Source organism: Pezoporus wallicus, unplaced genomic scaffold (assembly GCF_028554395.1).
Source record: "Pezoporus wallicus isolate ANWC-B61680 ecotype Strahan unplaced genomic scaffold, APGP_CSIRO_Pwel_v1 contig_6464, whole genome shotgun sequence".
Taxonomy (NCBI): Eukaryota; Metazoa; Chordata; class Aves; order Psittaciformes; family Psittacidae; genus Pezoporus; species Pezoporus wallicus.
Window position 1 is genome coordinate 8,003,248 of NW_026642130.1, and position 16,531 is coordinate 8,019,778.

The window sequence follows — 16,531 nt, forward strand, 5'->3', positions numbered from 1 at the left end:
ATCACTGTCCAAATCATGCAGCTCCTTAATGGGAGAGTGGCTCCAGCATTTCAAATGTCTTCTGAGTACATCTGCCTCTCTGCACTGATTGTAGAGTGGATTGTATCAAATAATACAATCAAATAAGTGTGGTGTGTAAAGCTTCATGATATAAATATTGCATTAGCAACTTACAAAGCACTTTTGAGCAGAGCTGAGAAGTATTGACTGGCTATAAGCAATTTTTTAATTTTCTGGCGGAAGTGCACTCCACTGAGGATAGGTGCTTTTTCCCAACTTTAAGTGGAAAGTGCAGGTCCTAAAAATTCATTCATTGTTTGTGTTCTTTGAAATAGATTTTCAAAGTAGTGCCATTGATTTTTTCATTATGGTGTAGGATTATGAGATCCTAGTCATGGAAAGCTAAAGCTCATTTTAACATGAATTGGATTTATAATCAATAAAATAATTATTTCATTCAATCATAGGTACTGGGTCAATTAATTGCATTAAAAAATATTTCTGGCTTCAATGAATGTTTTACCTATATTGCATAGCAAAATAATGATACAATTAGGAAGAAATTAATCACTCTGGCAGGGTAGTTTTCCAATTGTATTGAACCAATAAAAAGTAGAATGAATGTGTATTTCAGTCAGGATCACTTACATGCATTTTTTGACACCTAGCTACACTAACATAGACTAATCACCATTATGTTCATGTAGCAGGGAAAAATTCGCATTGCCTAAATAAGATCAGAATCGAAGCAGTTTATTGAATTACTAATAGAAAGTAATTAATTGGCAATCAGTGAACTCTACATTCAGGATCAATATCAGCAATGCAACACACAAACCATAATACTACACACATAAAAAATGCTACTATATCAGAAATTCATAGAATTATAGAATAATAGAATAGTTTGGGTTGGAAGGAATCTTAAAGATCATCTCATTCCACCCCCCCTGCCACGGGCAGGGACACCTTCGACTAGATAAAGCTACTCAAAGCCCCATCCAACCTGGCCAAGGATGGGGCAGCTACAGCTTCTCTGGACAACCTGTTCCAGTGCCTCACCAGCCTCAGTAAGGAGCTTCTTCCTAATAGCTAATCTAAATCTACTCTCTGACAGTTTAAAACTATTACCCCTTACACTATCCCTACATGCCCTTTACAAAAATTCTCTCTCCAGCTTTCTTGTAGACCCCCTTTAAGCACTGTAAGTTGCTCTGTGGTCACCCCAGAGTATTTTTTTTTCCAGGCTGAACAGGCCCAGCCCTCTCAAACTGTCTCTATAGAAGAGTGTTGCATCCCTCTGATCATATTCATGGCCTCCTACAGATTAGCTCCAACAGGTCCACGCCCTGCTTATGTTGGGGGCTCTACTATGTGGGGGGCTGTATGTGGACTAATCTCTAAGCATCTTTTTAGAACTAATTACAAAATTTATAATCACATATGCACACATTCATTAGATGGTTATTTAAGCAGACAGCCCACAAACACCTCACAGGCCATGTGAGTTACCAGCATCACTTTCTTTGTGGTGCATCCCCCTCTGTGGGAGATGCAAATGATCGAACTGTACATGTGCCTGTGCTTCTCTCTGCAAACCCCCATGCCCATGCAGAACAGAAATCACCTGAAATGCCACAGGCACATAGTCAAGGGTCCCTGCTTGCTGCCCCTGGTTTTCCTTTTCTGGCTTGGTATCATTTTTCTCAGCATCCAAGAGAACGATGCTCAACACAGCGCAGGTGGCGTGGTGGTGTAACTGAGGGACTGCTGGCAGCAACAAATAAGATGTAAACTGCTGCTCTGTTTTGGTGTCTCTTCTTTTCATCCTAATGTCTGTAGCATAGTGTGAGATAGATTCTATTTCCATTTACATATGACTAGTTTGGTAGATACATTTGTGTTTAAATTCATGCATTTCTGTGATGTTGATGGAATGACTGTTCATTCTATCCTTTATTTAATTTTACAAGACCAAAATTTCATACCCTGTGTTCAAAAAATCTATCCTTTGTTCTGATATTCCTCTTAGCTGATTTTTCCATTTCTTAACAAAAGGTCTTTCTGTCTACAAGTGTTTCTTACTAAACTAAGCAACTGCTGCTTCAGCTTTGTTCAGGGTTGGCAAACTGTTTTCTAGTTTCACAGCTGATCTGCATGGTGTGGTTTTATCTTTGAAGACTGGCTTTAGGCTCAGATAACAAGCCCCCATAATACAGCCTGGTAATGGCACTGAATAGTAGAAATAGGGAAATTGTCTAACAAGAAGTGAAGTACCTGGAAAAATTTGCTTTACCTACCATTTTGAAACACACATTCATCTCACCCTGAAGTTTAAAAAAAAAAAAAAAAATTGAAAAGTTTGCATGGATGTTAGGATTTCCCTTTCATCAAACTACACTGAGATAACAAGACAGAGGAAACTCGTAAAACTAGGAATGTGAGAATTTGGAAACTTGTAAAACTAGGAATGTGAGAATTCAGGAAAAAATTCCTGTAGTCATATGTTATTGACTTTGCTGTTTAAGAACATATGGGCTTTGTATGAAGATTTTCCACAATTGCAGGCACTTCTAATGGCTGTATTTTGAGAGGATTTCTTACTGTCTAAGAAGAAATAAGTGTATCCTGAAACATTTTCTGAGTGGCAGCAAGTGAGAGATTTCTCTGCTCTACTTAGCTGGTATATTTAATTAAACTTCAAGGAACGTCATAGGTCTGGGATGTTTGCTTCTCCTGTAGAACTCAATCAACAGGATTAAACTTTATAAAGGAATTAGAAAGGCAGACAGGTGGACACTTACAGACACACAAACTGTGTTGATTTTTAAGAAGTTAGATTAAAACAAAATAAACAAAGGAGAAAATGCTTTGAGAATTTTGCAAATAGACATATTGTTTTCACAACTGAAGATACAGAACAAAAACAAATCCACATATAAAATTGGAATTTAAAAATGGGGGGGGGGGGGGGTTTATCCAGCTTAGTATTTTTGTCAGAAACAGATACATTAGCTCTACCTTTTAATGGTGTAATAATGTAATGATGGAGGATTTTTTAGTATGAGGTGTCCCTGCCCATGGAAGGGGGGCTGGAACTAGATGATCTTAAGGTCCTTTCTAACCCTAACTATTCTATGATTCTATGACTTAAAAGATTCTAACTTTTATTTAAAATTGTCCTGCAGGGCTTTCTACAACTGCAAACATTTTCATTATAGGCAATCTCCCATCATATAGAAAATATCCTCTGTAATCTGAAAGAAATAGAATTAAGATAGTTCTGTGATATGTAAATAGAGGTTTAGATTAATTAACCCAAAACTGCATAAAAATGAAGGAAGAATATGAATATGGATTTAAAATCATGCTATAGGAAATAATATAGTATTATAACATTACTTCAGGCAAAAATAATCATTAAAACTCTACGAGATTTATATATGCTAAGAGGTTTTTGTTTTTTCTGGGGAATCTTATAATAGCAGGAGAAGACATACAGAAAACACGGAGCTGTTTTTAATAAAACACCTACCTTCTCAAAGTCTTTTTTTATTTTCTCCCTTTTCTCCTCCAAGTTGGCAGCAATATTATTCTTAAGTACCATGATTCTTCAAGGTTGTAACAACTTCTCCACTGAGTCAGTGGATACTAAGCAGTAGGTTATAGGGCCTGCCTGAGGTTCAAAAAAGAAGCTCCAATCACCAGCCTATCTGAAATAATCAAGCAAAGAGTTCAGTGCCACACCCTCACATTATACAGTGGTACTACTTAGTGATTACTGGAAAAGTACTCTTTTCTCTTCCGTAGAGACATAAAAGTTGATTGCTTAGCATAGACAACATTATATTTATTTTTTTACAGACAAGCTGTATTGAGTGCTCTTTAGGAGGCAGAAGCTTTTCAGTGATTTACTTCAAATAATTCGGTTTGTTTTTCCACTTCTAAGGCTATTGTTGTTATCAGCTATAAGTGTATAGTTGTGCATTCTTTCCATTTGTTTCTAGATATTTCAGTGTATACTGAAGCATATCTGGCTTGTACATTTTCTTCCTCAGAAGCTAATTGACCTTCCTTTTGCTGAGACATCAGAAATAATCTTAAACTCTTCGCTTTGTGCAAGTGCCACTGAACCCAAACTGAAATATGGGTAGTGTCAACCTATCAATCAGATGCGAGTCCTGACAACATTAATTCTAGCTAAACTCAAAGAATCGGTTAGGAAGAGAGCTACAGCCCTCCAATTATGAAAAAAAATTTAATTGACATTTGATTCTTTGTATTAATTTTTCAATTAACAATATTATAATTTACATAGAGAGAAAATTCAAAGTAGGACAACCTTATATGTCATGCCCTATGCAACTTAAAGTCTGAAAAAGATCATCGGATACCCAAGTTCCTAAATAAAGTACTGAGCAGACAATCTGTTTAATACCATGAAGAATAAGCTTACTGAAAAAGATACCAAATCGCACTATCAGCCAGTTAATTCTGAATACTGGTGGCAACCTGATAACAAGACTTTTTCTTATTTTTCTGTAATTTCTCAGTATTAAGAAGAAAGAAAAGTAGCTCAGTGATTTCAAAGCTGAAGGCAAAGGTAAAAACTGTTTTTTATTGTGTAAGAAACACCTATGCAAGCCATGGTTACATATGTACAGTACAAAGGAATAAGGGACAGATTATGTGTCCAGGCTGCATAGGTCACTGATCGCATTCAAAAATCATGAGGCCCTAGGTGTCTGATTTGCTAAATAAGCCATACTCCACTGCTTTACAATTTCTGCTCTGATCATTCTTCAAGCTCTTCTTCATGTTTCTTTCACTGAGTTCATCTTTCTTGCCAATAAGTCATATGCAGTAAGACACAGAAAACATGTTAGCTGTGCTTTGCTTGAACACTTGCCCATCATCACGAAATACCTCTCGACCGATAGGTTATAAGATTGCATTTATGCTGTGTGAGCTTGCATCAGATTTGTGCATGTCAACCAGACCAGTATCATCTTCACCCAACAAACACTGGTCACACTGGCAATTCTTTTTAGTAGTCACTAAATTCATCATATTTACATTATTAATTGCCTTATGACATAACTTACTTCAGTTGTTTACATCTTTGCATGCTGTCCATGTTTTATTTATTATCATCTGCACAGATGGCTTCAACTGATTTTGTGTGTTCCTTTTATTAGCACATTCTTATGGCAAAGTCACTAAAGCATGTACCAGCTAAGTTTGATCCCAAAACTGTTTTTAAATAAAAACTCCATGTCATATTTTTCTATCTCTGAGCAACTATCTATCATTTCCCCTTTAATCAGTTCACCTTTCAATTTCTACTACTCTGATGCAGTTTAACAAGTAGTCTATTATGCAGCAGCAATTTCCTATACTTCACAAAAAACATAATATTTTTCATTATCTTTGTCTAGAAAATAAATTATTTTAACACGCAAAAGCTATCATGTCATTCTGTCATGTTCTTCTGCATTATATTTTTTTCCTTTTCTATATATCTCAATGCTTCTAATTATTCTTTCCCGTGAAACCTGCTGGTTTTGTATATGGCTGAGGGTAGGTTAGCAAGTTAGTGTCTACCTCAATTACTCCCAACTGCCCTTTGCAAATATTTATCATATATGCAGTTGTCAAACCAAGCTTTTCTATCATCAGCATGCTGCATATTGATACAAATTCACAGTTAATCCAGTGTACCACTTATTTCAGTATTCTGCACTGGAATTCATCTGTTTTACAATTTGCACTTGAAAATTAGTTTACCTTGGGTATAGTAATTCAGATAATAATTTTCTTCTTAATGTATTTGTCTCAATTATACAACCTCTGTGTGTCTTCCTTTGTTCCATATACTCATTTCCAGTGAAAGATGAGGCATTTTTTTAAGGTTTGGAACATACATATTATTTATTTTTCTTGCTTCTTTTCTACATATAGCTAAGAATCTTTATTAATCATGCTCATATTCTTTGCAAGGTTGGACTCATCTTGATTTTTGACAGCCTGCCATTTATCCTTCCTTTATTTGAATCACTTTTTGATTTGTAGAATGTTCTTGGTGTTAATCCTTTCCCTACTCACTGTAGATGTTCACTTTACACGTGACACCTTTGTTGAAGGTTGTACTTATCCAGTTCAGTGTGTATTCTTTTTCTGCTCTTCTCCCCATTCATGGCATGTAATTTGCAGATAATTTTATTGACTTTTTTTTTTTTAAAGATACTTGAAGCTTCTAGTAAATTCAGGTCTTTGACCTTGTTTTACTAAATGGTATTCTTGATTTTTTTTTAAGCTTGTTGTTTCAAAACCGGGGAGAAGACAGCAAATACATACACTGATTAAGAAAACAGAAATTTAAAATCTAGAAAGAGATGGTTTCAAAAGGGTGAATGTCCATGATGATGCAAATCCAGTAATGCTAAAGACAAATTTAGGGCTCACTTAAATGTTGCTTTCCACTTCATGCATGTAAGGCTTTTCATCTGTCTTAGAACATTTTACAAAATGAATTAATAGAGAACCATAACCCTCTGCAAGGCAGACAATTATTACTCTCATTTACATCTGGGTAAACAAACATTGCAGTTAAGTGACTTGTCTAAAGTTCATTGGTGGTGGAAGTACAACTTCATGATCCCGAGTGACAGCCCTGTATGTTATATTACATTATATTAGCCCATTTAATGTTGCCTATGCAAACTGCAGATATGAACGCAGATTTGCAAGTAATTTTGCTGCTACCCACCTCTGCCTATCTTGGATTTAAGTTTACCTGTCCAAATGGACTCCGATCAACAATTATTATAACAATAGCATGAATTTTCAACAGAGACCTTTGCAAAGTCAACAGAGAGCTTCATGGTGATTGAAAATCAATAGGATAGAGAGAATAGAAATTATTTGTGCAGTGACTCCTGTTGAAACGAGTATTCAAGATGCATGAGAACTCATGACTCAAATAGTGTTGCGGGATCTTATGAATAGTAATGAAATCAAATTCTAAACAGAGGTATTAGATTTTAATTGAACTATTCTTCAAAAGACTTTTTTTTCACAGTGTCAAGGTCATAATCTTACAGATAAGAAGTTTATTATACAAGAGGAGCAGTGATAATAAGCACTGGAGACATACTGAGTACATGTGGTATGCTACATGAAAAAAAGGGAGAAAATATACTAAAAGCAATAATTGAAGTATACACAGAAGACATTCCCATTGAAAAATAGTTTAAATTATCAAAACATGTAAGAGGTTATTAAGTAGCAGATGTATAAATTAATTTTTGGCTGCATATAACTTTTATTACTCTCCAAAACTTTATCTTCTTTTAAAATGAAGTTTAAATGCAATTTAATTTTAAAATATCTTTTGGAATTTCCTTTTAAAATGGATGTGTTATTGCAAATGTAATCCTGATGTATTTATGATCTTGCTGCCCATACAGGACCTTTATTGTCTTTAACTGTGAGTCTGAATATCACTGCTAGGAACAGATTAGACATCTTGGCTCTGAGGACTTCTCAAGGCTTTCCTAGACTCAGCAAATCCTTTAAGCATGAACTAAACTTTAAATATATTAAGAATACCATCTTTCCTATGCAGGGCTTAATCATTTACTACTGAAGCCAATGAGATTTAAAGAAGTGCATAAATGCTTTGTTATAACAGCTCCTTTTTTTTTCTTTTTTTTTCTTTTTTTTTTTCCTATTTGTTTACAGTATATCATACTGGGATTCATGCTATGGAGTACCTGGCACTTAGTGTCTGCCTTCTCCAAAATTTGTGCCACATATAGCCGACATTTTTGTTACTAGGTTTCAAAAGCACCTTCTTTTTGCATTGTTTGTCTTGTTAGGCAGGATGGTCCATTGCACAGGCAAAAGCAAAAATCATATGGGTCTGTGGCAAGCAGCTTCCAATTAAGCTGTGAGCTCTGCAAAAAGTGCACAAAAATGCGTTCTTCACATTAAACTGGTGGTGTCAAAGGCCAGATATATTTTCCTGGAATGGAGTCCTGTTTTAACTCCTTCTCCAGAACCTTCCACCTGATTGCACACTGTCCTGGGTTCAGCAGAAACCACCTGTCTCCTGATTTGCAATATTTCACAAATAAATATTTAATTTTAGTTTTTAATTTAATTCTTAGTAGTTTAAAAAAAGTGTCACAGTCCTTTCTGATTTATTGCATAATTTCCATTGCAGAGAGGATGACACTTTTTTTCTCATTTAACCTTCCAGTGATCACATTTTGTTTATTACAGCCAGAAGCAGTACTAATAATTATAACACAAAGTGCTCATACAAAAAGGAACAGATAATACTCATGGAACAAAATTAGAAAATACTCATGTGCCCATATGGCACACAGAAATTACTGTCCCATTCGCTGTTAGCTTTCCATTAGTAAAGATTGGAGTTAATTTACTCCAGATGTGCCATACAAACAACCTAACTCCTATAATAGCTTATCCATAATTTTCTAGCCAGGATTAATTTCTATCACAGCAATAACAGAATATTACAAAGCCTGTGTCAAGATTTCAGTTCTTGCAGTCTCATACCTTCAGTGTTGACATACACCGGTAATCATAATTGACATCAACATTTGCAACAAAACTGGTCTTATCTCATTGTTTGTCCCATTCTTACTACTTACAGAATTTCTGCATGCATCTTCTGCATTTGTTTTAGTTCAGTATTAGATTTGGAGCCATCTCTACATCAGTTCTTCATTAGTTATTTATCAATACCAGCACTTAAACTAAGCACCCAGATATATTTCTAGTGTTCAAATAAAAACCACTTTCACTGAAATCTGGGATTTTCTCCAGTATTTTTCAAGAAGTATGAGAAAAACATGTTATGCATTTGAAACAGTTTTTCCTCTTAGATGTCATATTTAACAGATCAGGATGATTGTTTTATTTTTTTATTTTTAATATGGATCTTGAATTAATTTATATATAGACAGAATGGAACTCCAAAGATGTAAATCTGATGACCTTTGTTTCTCACATACCAGAACAGTAAACTAGTTTGCTTATGTAAGGAATTCTTATTCTCTTAGTGGAGTACCGTAAGGATAACTTTGGTTATTTTTTTCCCCTTTTTCCCTAAATATATAATTCTGTTCTTGACACTCTGAAAAGTTCATTAAATTCTGAAGCAATATAAATATTGTCACAGCATGCTGAAGACCCTATTTAAGTTTGTAAGAAGCCCTTATCTATTGCTTCTTGGCTATGTCGGATTTCTCTGAACCATGGGACAAAGGATATCTTCCAGAAGTTTTTCCAAATATGTGGAATTCTAAGTACCATTCAGAAGGATTCTGATGGACATGGATCCCATTGCTCTGAAAAATATCTGATATTCATTTCAGAGTAAAATTTTTGTCTACATTTTTCTAGTAAATGCTCAACCTGCAGATGTATTCAAGCTAGCTGTAAGAATTAGATTCTCATTTTTTTACTTTTCATAGTCTATTTCAGCATATTTAATTATCACAGGAATGAGGAAACCTCACAAAAGTTTTATAATTATGTATTCAGTATTTGCTTTAAAATTAACCAGAATTTCTAGCAGTTTTGATGTACTGATATCTGAAATGCCACTATTTCCACTGAGCTTTGAAATGAATTTATGTTCACAATGCTTTATATACCATGTGTAAGGATTAATTCCGAGCAAATGCTAATTATTAAATGTGATTTCTTTTTTCCTTCCTCTTATCCTTGGATACAGTGTGACATTCATATTGATGAACATTTTTGTACATTTACTGGTTGCAAAAGAACAGTTCTTTTTCTGCAATACTATTTATTCAAGTTTAATTTTCCACCTTTTTTTATTCTTATCAGTATGGTGTATTTAAGAACACTGCTGTTTGCATGGACAGAATTTATGGGAACCGCACCATAACCAGTTTTTACAGCATGAAGACTTTAAACCTACAACAGCCTAAGTGGCACAGGATGCAAGATCAAAAGTATTTCTGCTTACACTAAACCAGAGACAAACCTTGATATTAAGTAAGGATCTGCTCACCTGAGCAAAGTATTCAGCACTGTATCTATGCCAGATGGTAGGTCAATAACACACATTTCACTGAAAGGTCCAAGAAGTATCAAAATTGTCACCTAATAGAGCTTATGCCCATATATGTTTTCTGCTAAGATGGGGTGGGTAAAGATCAGCATAAAAGCTGTGATACAGCAAGATTTGTAGTTCTCCTTTATTATGACTTTTTAAAAACACAATAAAGTTACAATAAATATATGAAAAGCTTTGACTGATTTGGTTTTCAGGAGACTTCATAATTTACATTTGCTCTTATGTCATGGTTTAAGACCAGGAGGTCACTCAGAACCGCGCAGCAGCTTGCTTCTCCCACTCCCTTTTTTCCCCCCAAATCCTGACAGGATGGGGACGAGAATCAAAAGAATGGAAATCCCATGGGTTGAGATGAGAACAGTCCAGTAACTAAGGTACTATATAAAACTACTACCACTACCATCAGTGATGATAAGGCAAATAACAAGGGGAGAGAATATAAAACTAAAAGGGGAAAATAAAACAATAAACGCAAGTGATACACAATACAATTGCTCACCACCCACTGACTGATACCCAGCATGACCTGAGCAGTGATCTGGGCCTTCTGAGTAACTCCCTCCAGTTTATATACTGGGCATGATGTGCCATGGTATGGAATACCCCTTTGGCTAGTTTGCGTCAGGTGTCCTGTCTCTGCTTCCTCCCATACTTCCTGACAGAGTATGAGACTAAAAATCCTTGATCAGGGTAAACATTACTTAGCAACAGCTAAAACAATGGTGTGGTATCAGAGTTGTTCTCAGACTACAGCTGAAACACAGCACTCCACCAGCTACTAAGAAGGAGAAAAATAGCTGTTACAACTGAACCAAGGATATCTTAAACCCCAAACAAATTATACCATGGGATATGATTGGATGGGTAGGGATACTCATTAAAAAAATAATAAATCTGATTTTTCTGCTGAACCCAGTGTTTCCTTCCTATATTCCAAAAACGTAAGATATTTTCCAAGGTCTATTAAAAGAATAGCTTGGACTTTTGGGGCAGCTATCTCGCTTTTTTTTCTACAGTTATTAAAATTAAAGAGGTTGCTGTCTGAATTTACTTTCAACCAGTTGCAGGTGTGCTAAAAAAGGAAATATTTCTAAGGAATACTAATGGTGTTTGCATGCACCCAGCTTTCAGAAACTACTATAGCTCATCTCTGGCTTCTAATTGCTCCCTGAAGTATCTGAAGAGTGACAGACTCTTCCAGAGAATATTCTGGTTTGGAACATAAGCTATATAGTTGTGCAAGATTATAGAGCTGCATCTCAGACCCTGCCTGGAATGCCAGCAACCAAACCCCTAGGAGTAGAGGAAAAGGTTGCAGAGCCACTGGTGTACTCAGAGCCCCACAGCACGTTCCTGTAACAGCCAGTGAGTTTGGGAAAGCTGTACCTGGTATTGAACTGTCATGATTTCACTGCTACAGAAATAATAAAGTCTTGTTCCAACACCTCTGCTACTGTCAGGGACACCTTCCACTAGACCAGGTTGCTCAAAGGCCCATCCAACCTGGTCTTGAACACTGCCAGGTATGGGACATCTACCCCTTCTCTGGGCAACCTGTGCCAGGGCCTCACCACCCTCACAGTGAAGAATTTCTTCCGAATATCTAATCTAAATCTATCCTCTTTCAGTTTAAAGCCATTCCCCCTTGTCCTGTCACTACATGCCCCTGTAAAAAGTCTGTCTCCAGATATCTTGTAGGACTCCTTTAGGTACTAGAAGTTGCTCTAAGATCTCTCCAGAGCCTTCTCTTCTCCAGGCTGAACAAGTCCAGCTCTCTCAGCTTGTGTTCATAGAAGAGTTGCTCCAGCCATTTGATCATCATTGTGGTCCTCCTCTGGATGTAATCCCACTGGTTCACATACTTCTTGTGTTTGGACATCCCAGAACCGAATACAGCATTCCAGGTGTGGTCTCACAAGAGCAGAGTAGAGTAGAGGGACATAATCACCTCCATCAACCTGCTGGTCATGCTCCTTTTGATGCAGCCTAGGACACAGCTGGTTTCTGGGCTGCAAGAGCACACTGAAGCTGGCTCATGTTGAGCTTCTTGTCAATCAACACTCCCAAGTACTTCTCCTCAGGGCTACTCTCAATCCAGTCTCTGCCCAGCCTGTAGCTGTGTTTGGGATTGCCCCAACCCAGGTGTGGAACATTGCACTTAACCTTCTTGAACTTTATGAGGTTTCCACTGGCCCTCCTCTCAGCCTGTCAAGCTCTCTCTGGATGGCATCCCTCACATAGCTTTGAGATACAATGAGATGCATTGCAAAAAACAAACAAAAGGTGCTCTGTTTCCCACACACTTTTGAGGTCAGAGGTAATTTGTGATCAGTTGCATAAACAATATGATTGTGCAATATGATGTGCTGAGGTTTTACCTACATGTTTTTCAGGTTTCTTGTCATCTGTTGAAAAACTGCAGGCAAATTAAACCTCAATCAACATGACTGACAATATGTAAATATTACTTTGTTTTCTATGGCAGAAAAAAATAGGCTACAAATCATTAATTCCCTTCATTTTTAACTTTTTCCTTTCAAGCTATTGTCCAAGCAGATCGTAATCTTCATTTACTAGTTTGTTCATTTACTTGTTTTTCATTTATTTGTTTCTTTGTTGTCAGTTGAATATGTAGAATCAAAGTTTTGTAAAAGCTGTTCATGGCAACCAGTCAGCACATGGTTCATGTGATTGATCAGCTACTCTGGAATTTTCAAAATAATCAGGACTTAATGCTCAGCAACCAGAAATATGAATTAATTTTGAAAATAATCAAGATGAGCATAGGTAAAGAATGGCAAATAAAAGGCTTTCTACACCCTTTCACCTCTCTGAAAGTAATTCAGGATTCTTAACATGTGGGCCCACTTAGAGACCAGCTAGAGGCCATTTTTTCCAAAGTTTTCAGTATGCACTTGTTAATGCCATGATCCAGTTATGAAAAGAAGATTGCAGTCTCTGCTATGCTCATACCTTATTAAAAACTGAAGGTGCATTTAAATACCTAAAGAGGCCACAAGTATGTTGACACTGTGGCCTTTAGAGTGTTATTCAGTGGTGGAAATTTACTGGAAGTTTTAGCCAGAGCTTGTTTCATTCTCTCACTCCTTGATTAATAAAATTTCTGTAAGAAAACAGAGAACTTAAGCAGTGGAGTCTAAGGAGCATGGGAGAGATGGACATTATAACAAGATCATAACCAGGACTATGGAACAGGAAACCACTGCATTTCCCTTTTCCTTTCCCTTTCCCTTTCCCTTTCCCTTCCTCTTCCTCTTTTTTCCTTTTTTTTCTTTATTTTTTTAATCTGTTTTGTTAATGATATATAGAAGAGAATTATCAAAATATGTTCCTTCCCTGAGTGAATGAGAGAGTATTCAGCTGCTTTTATATACTGTATTTTTCCTCATGCATTTACTCAAAGTAATTGCATTAGAGTGTGCTAATTTTTATTTTTTTTTTTTTCCTCAGGTACCCTTTCGGAACTGGTGGTGAAAGGGCTCATCCTCCCTCCTTGGTCACAGTGTAGGTGTCCCCTGTACCACACCAGGAAGCCTAAAAGCCTCAGCGATCCAGCTGCTGTTGGATCCACATCAAAAACTTTAACAACTTTTTTGGGTAATTATTTTGCTCATAGGAGCACAAGCTACAAGTTATGAGTTGCAAGATGGACAATTTAGAGAATTTGTGGGAGTTAGAAACCTCATTAAGTGATGAATTACTGAATTCATGTGCTAGACTAGTTTGTACAAAGAGGATTGAGCCCTTGTTTGTTGTGTTTGTTTTCTAATGAGCTTATAAAACAAAATTTCATTTACAGAGTACACTCTATTGTTTATGGTCCAAACAGACCATGACAAAACATTCAAAAGGAACAGCAGGTAGAAGGAGGTGATCCTGCCCCTTTACTCTGCTCTTGTGAGACCTCACTTGAACATTGTGTACAGTTCTGGTGTCCTCAACATAAAAAGGACATGGAACTGTTGGAACAAGTCCAGAGGAAGGCCATGAGGATGATCAGGGGACTGGAGCACCTCCTGTATGAAGACAGGCTGAGAAAGTTGGGGCTGTTCAGCCTGGAGTAAAGAAGTCTGCAGGGAGACCTCATAGCAGCCTTCCAGTATCTGAAGGGGGCCTATAAGAATGCTAGATTAATGGTTGGACTTGATGATCTTAAAGGTCCTTTCCAATCTAAACAGACCAGTGCCAATATTAGAATATCACTCTTCATTAGGGACTGTAGTGATAGTACAAGGGGTAATGGGTTAAAACTTAAACAGGGGAAGTTTAGATTTGATATAAGGAAGAAATTATTTCTTGTGAGGGTCGTGAGGCACTGGAATGGGTTGCCAGAGAAGCTGCGAATGCTCCATCCCTTGAAGTGTTCAAGACCAGGTTGGACAGAGCCTTGGGTGGCATGGTTTAGTGGGAGGTGTCCCTGCCCATGGCAGGGGGTTGGAACTAGATGATCTTAAGGTCCTTTCTACCCTAACTATTCTATGATTCTATGACTGTTTCATATGCCCCAAAACACCTTGTTTTTTCTTTTGTCGTAAATTGTTCTTTTCCTGTTTATGCTTAATTTCCAATTTCTCTATCATGGTTCTAGCACTACAGTGTCTTTTCAGATAATCTTACTTCTGTCATCGGTGGTATATAAGTCTAATACTTCTCTTCTACTGTACTCTTCCTTCTGCCTCCATCTCTCTGTCCTATCCAACTGTTTCCTCTGTGTCATAAGATTTCTTCACATATTATAATTGACAAATACCTCATCAGTTGTCTGTATGCAGCCAGTACAATCAATGTTACTAACTATATCGATATTCTAATATTGGCACTGGTCTGTTTAGATTGGAAAGGACCTTTAAGATCATCAAGTCCAACCATTAATCTAGCACTACCAAGTCCACCACTAAACCATGTGCATAAGTGCCACATCTACATGTCTTTTAAATACCTCCAAGGATGGAAGTATAGAATACCATCTTTAATAGCAGTAGCTAGATTAAGTCCTTTTGGACTTTGGTCTTTCTAACTTGCTGGCTGCATAACCTCACATTCTTTTAGTTCTCCTGAGTGTCCTGACTCTTCTTCCAAAGGTCATAAACTCTTCTTTTTCTCCTGAGTTCCACCCAAAGCTTTCTGTTCAGCAAGGCCAGTCTTCCTCCCCACCAGTCTGCTTCTAGGCTTTAAGATTTCCATATTGAAGAATGAGCTTCCTGGACTCCTTTGCCCTTCAGGACTGCCTCATAAGGGAGTCTGTCAGCCAAGGTCCTAAAAGACCAAAGTCTGCCCTTCAGAAGTCTGAGGTGGCAGTTCTGCTGACTCTCCTTACTTTTCTAAGAATCAAAAACTCTATGATTTTGTGATTTCTATGCCCAAGACAGACACCAACCATCACATCACCCACAAGTGCTGTGCAGGTCCAGCCAGGTGCCTTCCCTCTTTAGTTGACTCACCAGCTGTGTCAGGAAGATATCTCACACTTACTCCGGAACCTCCTAGGCAGTTTCCTCTCTGCTTTACTTCATTTCCAGCAGACATCTGGTAAGTCAAGGTACCCAATGAAAATAAGGGCTAGTGACTGTGAGATTTCTCCCAGTTACTTATAGAATATTTCCTGTGCCTCTTCATCCTGGTTGGGTAATCTGTAACACAATCCCCCCATAATGTCTGCCTTATTGGCATTCCCTCTGATTCTTCTTCATAAACACTCAAGCCTGTCATCACCATCATTAAGTTCCAGACAATTGAAACTTTCCCTAACATACATGCCTATTCCTTCTGAGGGGTTTTTAGCTATCCACTGCAGAGCTATGGATGACCTCTTTTGCCCCTTGATTTGGTGACATAAGAATACGGAACATAGATTAAATGCTCTTTCCCTTTCCTGGCTGAGTTGAGGTACACAGACAAATAAGCAAGTCATTCCTCAGTTTTAAAGAAGTACCACATGGTGATTTCATGCTGATGGTTGTTTTGCATATTGTCCTTTACTTCCTCCCCAACAGCTGCTCATTTTCCTGTAGGGTTTATGGAGAATGTCATACTTGCTATTTCTCTGCCAAAACCCTCCTTCCTTCTTTTTCCAATTCTCAGCCCACAGAAAGCTTTCATAAAGGTCATGCAGGCACATGTGATACCAATGTTTGTGTGAATACATGCTTGTATGCATATTCATAGCACTTTCACATTTGACAAATGTTCCAACAAACATAATTTATCTCATGTAAGTACTTTTAAGCAAATAAATAGGGTCATAATTATTATGGAAATATTTTTCTGTGTTTTGTGGAAAATACCTGCAGGTATGATAGCATTTTGCTAGCAACAATCAGTATAAATGAATTTGTCATGTGATGAAAACTGAAGGCAATGAACAACTTAATT